At 41.5% G+C, this 12,309-nt stretch overlaps 1 protein-coding gene across 2 annotated transcripts in view; it reads left to right on the top strand.

Annotated features, from left to right (window-relative positions):
• Positions 1 to 12,309, top strand: part of CHST8 (carbohydrate sulfotransferase 8) — a 260,113-nt gene that overhangs the window by 5,190 nt on the left and 242,614 nt on the right. Inside the window, exon 2 of one of the 2 annotated variants that reach the window (XM_075189175.1) lies at positions 4,544 to 4,734. The gene's annotated coding sequence lies outside the window, so the exon portion shown is untranslated. Of the gene's footprint in view, positions 1 to 4,543; positions 4,735 to 7,008; positions 7,814 to 12,309 lie in introns of those variants that run through there. The other variant, XM_075189174.1, reaches the window with a different exon arrangement.

Here is a 12,309-nt window from a genome sequence, read left to right as displayed (position 1 = left end):
CTCTACTCCGAGACTCCCGGAGGCCGGCCTGTAAAGGTTGGCAACTATGATTTTGCTGCACTCCTTGCGAGTTCCCACAGCATTACTCACACCCATCTGTGCTACGTATATGTATTACCTCATCTATTTGTTATTTGCTTCTGTATCCAGAGGTACGGAACTTGTGGCACCTTATAAATAAATAAAAATGTTAATAATAATCATCATCAACTGGAATGAATGAAAACAAAATGTGCGAAATTCCACAAATTCCAAATAAAGTGTGCATGGTGTGGCCAAAGTAACGCGTTTCCAGGTGCCAGAGCTGTAACTTAAAATTTTAGCACAAATTTTAACCTAATGAACTTAAAATATTCATTAACTGTGCCACCCCTTCATTGTTACGCCCTGGACGGTTACCCCTGTCACCCAGTCCTAGTTACAGCCCGGCCAGGTGCCCTCTGAGTAATGTCATAAAACACTTCACACACGCAAAATTGCAAACCAGTAATAAAGATGCCACCTTCCCACGTTGTGCTATTAAAGCCTGGCTGCTTTCCTCTATAACAGGGAGACCAGGAGTATATATATATATATATATATATATATATATATATATATATATATATATATTGTAACAAAAGGAGGCATTTAGCTGGCAATATGCAGAGAAAGCAGGGAAGTAGAGTAAAACATTTGTGCAGTAATGCACCTAGATTGAATGTAAAGACCTATGTATAAAAAGCAATAGTTTAAGTTTGTTTTAACTTACATGACTTGAAATCCTTCCTCTCAGCAAACAGACAGGGTGTGTCTGTTAGAATTACAGAGCCAGTGATGGGCGTTTCCTTTTAAAGAGAAGGTGGGTGTGTCACCTGTCCATCAAGCTAAGGCTGGGGGAGGAGTATCCGGTATAAAAGCTTGTTTATATAATTTGTGCAGGGAGATCAACGCTGAGGAAGCTGGCTGGTCTTGAGAGAGCTGAGCTATGTCTAGCTAGCGTTTAGGGTCTCCAAGTATTGCTGTGAAATCTGTACGGTGTCAAAACATTTACCATCCTGACAATAAAACTACATAAAGAGGAAGACGTTGTTCGAGTGTGCTTCAGCAGTAGCGGGCTCTTGCCACAAGTGGTGCCACAAGATATATATATATATATATATATATATATATATACACACACACACACACACACACACACACACACACACACATTGTACCTATTAAAAATAAGACCGCACAAGTTTTCAAATAAACTCTTGATTGCAAGGAAGATTCCACAAAACCCTTGTTTGCCATTTTGTTAAACACATTCATTTGATCCAATGTAGTCCTAATGAAAAACTAAACTGAGAACAGAAAAAATGGCTATTAAGAAACCCATTCAAAGCTATATGATGAATCCTGGGGCCACTGGACTCCTCCTCACCAGTCAGCCAATCACAAGTGTTTTCCCACAGAGTGTAATTAGCCATCTAGTGAAGTTGGGGAGGTCACCAGAGATAGAGATGATTGAAAATTAGAAGCCGGTTCTAAATTCGATTTCACTCAATCAATTTCGATGGCCATTAACATGTTCGTGGTACGATCGCTAATTGACCCCAATTTGAAATCTGTTGGTCAAAATTTGTGGTTATTCAATTATTTAGCGGTATTTGGCGTTAGCTTGCCGGTAGATCGTTAGTGATGGATCAAGAAAGAAAGTAAAGGAAATAACATTCGTTTTATTTAACTTAATAAAGTGGTGAATGAGGGTTTGTTTTGTTTTTTTTATTTGAGTTTATTTACTTGAGTTTATTTATTGTGTGTGTGATTTTTATTTTTTTTATTATTTTTTTTTCATTTTATTTTTTTTACACTTTAGCTATAATGAGTTGGGGTCTTAAGGATCCCTGCCCAATATACTGAAACTACTCGTTGGTTCATTTATATATTTCTAGGTGAACTCCAAAACAAATGTAATAAATAGCTTCACACATACTCAAATGTGACATATAATACCAGTCCCAACATCCCCTCACTCTCCTAATTTATTTAAGCCATTAATAAGGCTAAAACAAGCAATGTTTTAGAACCAAAAACTGAAAAGTGTATTTAATTGAAATGTGTAGTACTAAAGTGGTGAGAGGCCGGACTTTGATATGACGGATATGACTTCTGCACACGTACTTTGTGGAGGCTGCTCCCCAGTTCGTTGCTAGGTAGACCGCTGAGGTTCATCAAACCAAGGTGCCTTCACAATTTATTTCTTTAATAATGTCCCTGTGATACATGGATTTGAATATCAGCTGCAAAAAAATAGCTAACGATGGAAGATTTATTCTTTATCAGTTGGTGAAATCGTCTCTCTGGCCACAAAGATCCTGTCCCTAAACTCCAGGCTGTCACAGAATATCTTATGTGTCCACAGAAGACTCATAGCTGAAGCGCAGGTGTATAAATCAGAGTGACAGCATTTAATTAAATCACCTGTTGTCACAAAAAGGACATTTTCTGGTTCCAATTAGGGGTCCCTTAGGTTTGCACGAAGCACCACTTATCCGTAGTGATGGAGAGAACCTCCTCCGCTCTAACCATGGTAGAAGATGGATTAAGTTCAATGAACTTGACAGATTTCATGGCTACAGTTTGTGGTGTCCCTACTCTCCTTCATCCAACAATAGGTTTCCCAAATATCCTGCTGTTTCTGGTGCCACTACAAATCTGTCACTCAAAGTTTATTCTCCTGAAATTCAGACTTCTCATGCACTTAACGGGATTAGTGGGTAAAAATAACAAATAACACATTTTATTTTTATTTGACAGCCATAGGTGGCATTGAAGAACCAAACCTAAAATACAAGTTGGGTTGCATAAAAAAAACCAAAAAAAACACAGTTGAACATAATTGGTGGCCTTGTAGGAAAATACATAGAAAGAGGGAAAACAATTATTACATCTTCAACAGTATACATCTACAGCACTTATATGCTCTGTTAGGCAAACCTATTGGAAAAAATACCTACAAATTAGAACAAATGGTGCATATATAGTACATTAAATACAGAGGCATAGCTGTGAGCCGCAGGGACCTGGTGCAAAGTTTGAGACTAGCATACATCCCAGCCGTCGCAATTTAGGTTAGGACAGACCCCAATTTGAATTCTTTGCCTGATTGGTGGGAAGGTTGTGGGAGATTCTGTCCGGACAGAGCAGCAGAGAACTGGTGCAATGAAGGGGTTTGGAGGGGAGGGGGGGGTCAGAATATGGCAGACTAGTGCAGTGTGTCGCCATACCCATACCCCACATAGCCACACCCCCAGTGTGCTGTGACCACACCCCGTCCCGCTGCCAGAGGGACAAACGTTGGGAGATATGGACTAGATCCCCTAACTCAAGGCACGGAGATCCAAATATTGCCTTTGCATAGAACCCTCCACTTTTCGCAGAAACCCCTTGCACAGTGATAAACCCCCCCCCCCCCCCCCGCTGTACTGATGCCTCTTTGCACAAAGACCCTAACATTGCACAAAGACCTTCTTTCCCAATGCATAGACGTCTCCATTACAGAAAGATCAACCTTTGCAGGTATCCCATGCTTGCCAACAATCCACCTTAAACAGATGATCACTGGCAAAGAGACCACAATTTGCACCACAGTGGCCCCTCCCATACTTCCCACTTACCGTTCAGTTAGCAGAATGCGGTTCATCAATGCATCGTGTGGTGTGTGGCACCTCCGCTATTGGAAGTTTGAAAACAGCTGATGTTTCAGCTTGGGCAGCTCAGACAACGGCTGCGATGGCACTGATTCAATTTACAAAAAACAACACTTCATCAATCATCATCAACATTTATTTATATAGCGCCAGCAAATTCTGTAGCACTTTACAATTGGGAACAAACACAGTAATAAAACAATACTGGGTAAAACAGACCGAGAGGATAGAAACAAAATATACAACACATGTCACAGTCACCCACACTCCCACATGTCCAGGAGCCTTGTAGATTGGGTTAGACATCACAGACAGCTGGGAGTCCAGGAAATTCTCCAGGAAGGATGGTTAACTTCCGGCATGGTGGATGGGAATATGCCTTAATGATAAAAATTGTGTGTGGAAAACAACTCGCATCTCAGAGACCATTGAGTGGCAGAGGCATAAATGGCGTTTCATACACCTTACCCCACTAATTTGGCGTCACGGTCATCACTTCTGATACCTTGCCTCCGTGTCTGCCGGAAGTGAGCTTTGAAAAGTAGCCAAGTGGGACATAGGTATAAAGTGGATAAACAAATGTAAAATATAACATAAAAGTTACAATCTCACAAGTGGCTGTTGGGGGGGGGGGGGGGGTGCAGATGTTTTTTTACACACAGCAGACTTCCTGTCTGTAATCCCATCGAAGGACACTGCAGCCAGCCTGTGTTAGCTGATGACAGAGAACAATAGTTTGCACTCTACAATATTGCACCTCCCAACATCCTGATTCAAGGCCATACAGCAAATATAAATGCAATTTCAAACATCTGAAAAGGCATTTCTACATAATTCTTTGTTTCTTTTTCTTATATTCCATATAGATTCCATGTTCAGCAGCTCCACTAGCCCTGACGTACAAGCGCAGGGGCGCGGTCCAGCATTCTGGCTGCATTCAGGGGCATCTCCGCCCTCTGCGTATGTCCTGGCGACCTGCGCCGCGGTGTCTCTGCCCACTGACTGTGCGAGCATCGGACATTATGGACAAAGGAGACCTGCGGGAGGCAGCTCGCTGGTAGGAGAACGTTTACATTTCTATGTGTTAAGGAGTATTCATATAAGGGAACTTGTATTTTATACCAGCGAGTCTGACTTCTGTTATGGGTAAATTATTAGAATTGAAGTATAATGGAGAAAATGATTTGACTGTGTCAGTATGGTTTTATGAAGAGTTAAACATGTCTGAGTACTTTTTATGAGGAGGATCCAATTGGATCTTGTTAGTGCTATTGATGTGATCTATCATACTTGGGCGCTTTGGTCCAGCAGTGGAGGTGGGGATAAAACAACGCCAATCAGGTCTTTGAGGCCCCCGCCCACTTCTTAGTGATCTGGGAGAAATTTCTGCTCTCCCCGGAATTCGAAAGAACTACCCAAAACTGGGGAGTCTCCCGGACATTCCGGGAGCGTAGTATGTGATATATTTGGATTGTGTTAAAGTGTTCATTACTATTCTACATAACAGCGGCAAACCATACTGATCAGTATAAGCCCCTTTCCTTTCCCATCTTTTTATTAATGACCTTGTAAGTGGCCTAGATCGTAAAGTGTCCACATATAGTAATACTCATGCAGTGTTATTAACCCAGAACAGAATAGCTATTATTATCCTTTATGTATATAGCACCAACATATCACTGTGCTTTTCAGAGAATGTTTTAATCATTCACATCAGTTACAGTCTAAATTCCCTACCGCATTACCACTAAACACACACACACTATGGTCAATATCGTCACAAGCCATTTAATCTACTGGTATGATTTGGGAGTGTGGGAGGAAACCGGAGCACCCGTAAATACCCCACGCAAACACAGGGAGAGCATAGAAAGGTCACACAAGTAACAGTCCCACTGCTTGGAGGCTGCAATGCCAAACACAACACCATGGTACTGCTAATAACTACATAGAAAAGATTAAGATAAATTAATAAACTGGGCTGTTAAATGGAAGATGAAGTTTAATGGGATATAGGCTGGTTCTGCACATAGACTGCACTACTTACACATTAAATGGATTGCAATTAGGGGAAAAGTGACATGGAAAAATCTGGGATAAATAAAAAGAGGAATAAATGTTTATGATCCATACACGGCATTGACATTATATAAGTCACCACATCTTAAATAGTTTTGAGAAACTCTCGATAAGAAGGAGAAAAAAACAAACTCAAGAAGGTTCAGAGACGGGTAACCTCATTATTATAGCGAATAAACAAATTGAGTTTGTTTACTTTGGAAAATAAAGGGCCCTTAGAGATGACCTAAGTAGTATGTGTCAATACAAAGATTTGTTCCACGAACGTTCCTTACCAAGGACCATACAGAGGACAAGAGGTCATTAATTGCAAATGGAAGAAAGATGGATTCACCCTCAGCGTAGGGTTCTTTACAGTAAGAGAAGTGAAGTTGTGGAATATCTTGTTATGGGAAATTCAATTACAGAATGTAAAAATGGATTAGATGACTTCCTTACAAGAAATGGTATCTGTAGTTATAATTAATAGATAATGCTATGGGGGGTGATTGATCCAAGGAAATAATCTAATTTTGGGGGTTAGGAGGGAATTTATACCCAATTAAGTTAGGAGAATTTTATATATTTATTTTTCTCTTAACTTGATTGGGTGTTGGCGATAAACACTGAGTCGCCAAACTGGTGTAAAATATAGGTCTTTAATAAATGTCCAGCTTGTCCTGATGTATGCTATTAAGTCAAACTATGTTTTATTGCATAAAAAAAATCATGCACAAATAATGCAGTTTGCTCACCTCTACCCCCCCCCCCCTCCAATATACAAGAAAGTTAATCAGACTGAGACACATCCAAGTAAAAAGAAAAATATTTTATTTTTTTTTATCTCCAAGAGCTTCTGTCACACTGTATCCTGCACAAACTGATTTAACGTAGAACTAACAAATTTTAAATAATGAAAATACCTTATTTTGTTCAATTGCTTCCGGTTTTATACAATTTCACAAATTGCATCAACAGATTAATTGACAGATGTCAAAAATAGATAAATGGGTACAAACATCCACCTCCATAGATAGGGCTCCAAGTGACATATCTGCTAACACAGTGTGATAATATCATGTGCCCTGGATCAGCCTGACAGGTATGATGTTGCACATTATTAAATGGTGTAAAGCAAGCAGCCAGTGTGAGGCAAGGGGGCTGCACCTATATATATATATATATAGTATTTGCAGTAAGAGGGCTGGCTCGCTCCTGGCACACTGGCTGGCCCTGGAGGCTGGCACACAGCATAGTAAGGGGTAGAGGGCGCTACAAGGTAGCAGAGCCAGCCAAGGGCTTGGAGCGCGGTCACGGACGCCAGGCGCGCCCCCGCCGCCTCAGCACAACCCTCCCCATGTAGCCGGCAGGACCCGGGCAGTGTGCGATCTATCCTGCAGCGGGGAGACCCCCAGATCTCCCCCCCAGCTCCGCACAGAGCCCCCCGTACCGGCACAGCCCCTGCCATGACCTAGCCCCCCAGCTGGCACTTGTTACAACTTCATCCCTGCCAGGGGGAGGGGGGCACTCACCTGCACCTCACTCCCGGGAGGGGGGATCCCTGCCCAGGATGTCACGGCAGCAGAACACACACACGGGTGGATGAGAGTGGGAGAGATCGTCCTGCGTGGTGACAGCATCCACCGGGGAGAGGGGACAGTGCTGGACCACCCCACTGCCAGCCCTGAACCAGGTGGGTCGGTGCATGGAGATGTTCATGACTTAAAGGCTGCTCCCCACTTTCCAGGCACCCCAATAACCTATTAAAATCGGGGTACAGCTGTAATCAGATGTCCCTCTCTCTCTCTCTCTCTCATTGACTTGAGCGCTGGGAACTTCTTGCTGGATCCCTACAGTAGTTTTACATTGGGGGCAGCAATGTCTGTGCTCCACAGACTTGTGTCCGATCAGACTCTACAGGTCCACAGCTGTGCAATGTGATTATTAGTTATCGATCAACCGTCCTGCTGGGGAAAAGTGGCTGGTTTGTGACTTATGTCCTCTGTTTACTGACTTGTAGAAGTTCCTCATGGATTGGAGCTGTCATTATCTGACATGTCCCAATGACATTACTGCAGGTGAGTGCATGCACATGTCTTGTTATTATGGCTATTATGCAGGGGTAACTGCAAGTGATTCTGGGTTTGACTTTTTCCAATTATGCCATTTTATTTTTGTTCCCAATTATAATTGGAAGGTGATATTTTTTATTTTTTTGTTAAGGTTAGTAGCTGTCTCTTTGTTTCCTGGAAAGCACTTTTTTATAATTGATTATAGACTGGCGGTAACATAATGGGTATGTGTAGGTAATTATGTTAATAAGGCTGTTAAATAGACCATTTTCATGTAACCTCAGGGCATTGCCCGGAAATGTCAGCTGCTGCTCTGGCTAAAATGTAATGCATACAGTAAGTCGTAAAACTTTACAGTGCGTTATAACAAATGCACTGAAGCTCTTGTGGGGTGATCAATACATAGGGCAGATAGACCCTGGAACACTAGTGCCTGATAGAATCCTACATTGTTTAATATCCAATCTCTTACCACTGAAAAGTGCCCAGATGTACTTCTGCTGGAATGGTCTCCAAGCTAAATGAAATCAATGTCAGAAAATAGTTGTTGTTGTGTTTTTTTAATTAAGAATGGTGCAATCAAGGCACTTAAAGTGGATTACATCCTGTCTTTTTTTTTTTTCTTTTCTCTGATGTGCTAAAAGTTGACTCGCTTTAATTAAAAAATAAATACCAACTTTACAATCCCCAGAGAAATATGTGTCTAGCTTAGGTTTATAAACCAGGGTCCCTTGGAATTGTCCGCTATAAACTTTTCTCGAACTCAGGACCTAATAAAAGTCCTCACTACTGTGTTTGCTTATTAGACCGGTGTCTTGAGAGAGCTGTGCTTTTTATCTCTGTGCCCGGCAGCTATACAACAAAACCAATGGCTTCTCTCTCTGGCCAAGGTCCTTCTTTCCCCCCCACTTTGCTGTAATATACTTTGAAATATGATAGATGCTTATTGGAAACTTGATAGTGCAGATAACAGTTTGCAAATAGTCACAGAGATTGGTGTCAGGTGTGAATTCCCTACTGGAGATGATAGGGTTTTAATGAAAGGATTGCTGACAGCTGCTACCTAGAAGCCTGCTTTGCAGATGTAAAGATTGCCAGAGACTGAGTGAAGACTTCTGTGGATAGACGAAAGAATGGAGTGCCAGCTGTTGGGTCTAGGTTTAGAGCTTTAAGTGTTAAGTTGCTGTGATTCTACAATGTTGAAGACACAGATGGATTAGTTGGATCTCCACCTAATCTCTATTCTTGGAGGGACTTGTTTGAGTCTCTGAGCAGGGAGAAGGGGGGTTACAGAGTGTAGTATAAATCCCTTGGGAATTAAGTGTTTCACCAGACAATTAAAACCTGGAACAATGCACCTGATGCTGGCGTCTGAGCTGCATTTGACCCGTCTCTCTCGTTATAGTTGTGTTTTGTGCTGGTTGAAGGAAAGTGGAGAAGTGAGAGTATGATCACATGTCTGTCTTAATTATTTATAGATGCACATCAATCAAGGAGTGTGGATAATTTATTTATAAATCACCAAGACAGGCTAACAGGATTCAGAAAACCCTGCTCCTTGATCCTGCAGACTGGGCGATGCAGAGTCAAACTTGTGAATAGACAAGAGAATAAATTGCTATTGTTTCTCTGGTTGGTTTTTAATATAGTCTTGAGCATGGGATTGTGTTTTTATCTGGCTATTTGTGTTGTGTCTTCAGAATGCATAGACCTCCGTCATATTATTGGACATAAAAGACCTGATTTCCCTGTCCCAAAGAGCTTGCAATCTAAATGTGGTATATTTACTAACATAGATGCTAAAGTGTATGGATTATATTGTTGCTGGTGAGTGTGGCTGGCAAAATTAGATTGGTAGCGCTACTGGGACAGGGATGTGTGTGCCTAGAAAAGAGAATTATTTAGCACCAATACATTCCACCGTGCAGTATAAATATAGGATAATGATCATCGTGCACAATGACGTAACCCATAGCAGTCAAGGAGACACTTGCTTTCATCAGTCTGTCTTGATTGGATGGAAGTTAATTGCTGTTTTTGGGGTTATTTTGTGCCAGGGTTTCCCAAACCCAGTCCTCAGGGCTCCCTGACAGTGCAGGTTTTCAGGATCACATGTGACATAATTAGGACCACCTGTGGATCTGTTACAATGTGTCAGTCAGTAATGACTACACCTGTGCTCCAGCAGGGAGATATGGAAAACCTGCACTGTTGGGGAGACCTGAGGACTGGGTTTGGGAAACCCTGTTTTGTGCTATTGGCTACTGCATGTAGCTTCTTATTGCACCTGTGTTAATTTAATAACTCCCACTGAAAAAAAGTTTTTACTTTGATGTCTGAATGAGGTTTAAGTTTACAATTTCCCACAATGCACTGCCCACTAGGAGTAATGTTACACTAAAATCTATTCCTAATGTTTTATTGTTATCATCACCCTGAAAGCAGTATAGTAGTTTCCACAAAGAAATAATGTTCTTGGTACTGAATGACTTATGAGCATAAAGTTACCGGGATTAATTCCACCTAAACCTTTCAGTTAGGTCCTGCGACTACGCGCGTCTGCAGGCTTCCCGTTACCACAGCCGATCTCCGTGCGCACCCCATAGGGTTGTGAAGGGAAATCCGCTATGTTGCGGTACCGTATTGGCACTTTATGTGCGCAGCTGCGTGTGATCGCCATCGCCAGACCGAATTGAATATGCCCCACAATGTAGTTTTTGTGTGGAATTTATTTATCTGACTATTCAGTGGGTCCCCCTCTGAGGCATGTAATTGTTCAAGCAGAAGATCGTCTCTCTTGGTTCATTGATTTTACTAAGTGTTATCAAAGGCCATTACTGATTAACTTTTCATTCTCATGAATTAAAAAATAGAGGAGGGGCTTTGACAACCTGATCAGGGCTCACCTAAGCAAAGGGGAGGAGCTTCTGCTTAGCGTGTTAAACGCATTTGGGGACACATGGAACAGTTTTGCCCTCTCATTTCAAACTCCCGTTTTATGTTATCTAGTGTTTGGACCCGGAGAACGGGCAGCTTGGCTATGCCATAAGGGAATGCCAGGTAGTGTAATATTAATAATAATAACAGGTAGTACAATATTAAAACAAAAACAGACATTTCTTTGTTAAATATCAGCTGTATTCCAGATATTATTTAAAGGTAATGTTGATCTGTAATCACCTCCAGGGTGTTTACAGTAACCAAGTTTAATTAGATGCATCCTTCTCCACCCTCACATGTGGTGTGTGCTAGTTTTAGCAACGTGAAACCGAAAATGTAGCATTTGTTTCAATAAAAGTATCCTGTTCTTAAATGAATCCCTTCTATTCTAAGTTAGGTAGAATTTAGATTTCATTTATTCAGTTGTTATGTTAGTTGGGGGTTATTATACACAATTGCTCTTTGTCCTATGAGTACCTGAAACCTTGCAAACAGTAGACGTGTGTGTGTATATATATTTATCCATAGCAGAACTGCCTAGCTGTGGGGGTGTGGTCAGGCTCGTTAGCTTGATAGACCTCTACTTTAATCAGAGAACTGTTTCAGATAGTTCTTGAAAAGAACCAGTGCATCCGGGGTAAATTACGCTCTTGCAGTGATTGTTTACAGGTTCCTGGCTGATTAAATACAATTCAGTGAATCAGTGATTTTGTGCTCAAACAAGATGTCACAACCTGGTCAGTTATTGGCTATACCGAACCCAAAGGCCTAGCAGAAGATAGTAGTAAATGTCAATTAGTCACTAGCGAGATTGTGTTACTTAAAATCCCCTTTCCTGCTCAGCCACTGTGTCCAATACTCCAGTATATTAATGCCAGTGTTCCGTCTTTCCTACAACCCAATAAAACTGGAAGCAAATGTATCTAGGCTTTACTGTGCTGTGTAATGAACTAATAAATAATGCATGCAAACCTACACTCCATCAAATGTGCATTGTTTCTGGCTTCTAATGTAAAAAGTACCTTTTGGCCAGAGAGGCGATGGTACCCTCTCCGCTCCACTATGTAAATCACTCCGAGTGACAGACAGAGGCATCCAGCATTGTGTTTCAAGTGTATTCTTCCAATGAAGAGATTAGTCTAATTTCTGTTATCCTTAGGCAGTGAAATGGATAGGAGTGTGCAGGACGGGATGCATTTTCCGGTGATTGATTTATACAATTTCTTCTTGCACTTTATTTCTAAATTGGCCTCTAGGCACTGTGAGCTGGATCCAAACGGGATGGAGTCATTGCAGAAAAGGAAACTTGTCGCCAGAAATCTCCCCGTTTGTCATTTATCTATTTTTAATTTTATTGGAAGGAGAGCAGATGTGAATATGCTTCCTGAGTCCTGAATCGGTAAATGCAGTTGTAGAAAACCACAATTGCTGTGTAATATATCACAGTCCCTATACATTAGTGAGATGGCAGCCACGATGTAGGGAGAAGCCACATGTTGGGGGGGAAATACAGGTGGCATTTCCTTACAGCACGGTATAAAATGGCTTGAAACATGATAGGC

This window comes from Mixophyes fleayi, chromosome 10, assembly GCF_038048845.1.
Source record: "Mixophyes fleayi isolate aMixFle1 chromosome 10, aMixFle1.hap1, whole genome shotgun sequence".
NCBI classification, from domain to species: Eukaryota; Metazoa; Chordata; class Amphibia; order Anura; family Limnodynastidae; genus Mixophyes; species Mixophyes fleayi.
This window is presented reverse-complemented; position numbering and strand designations above follow the sequence as displayed.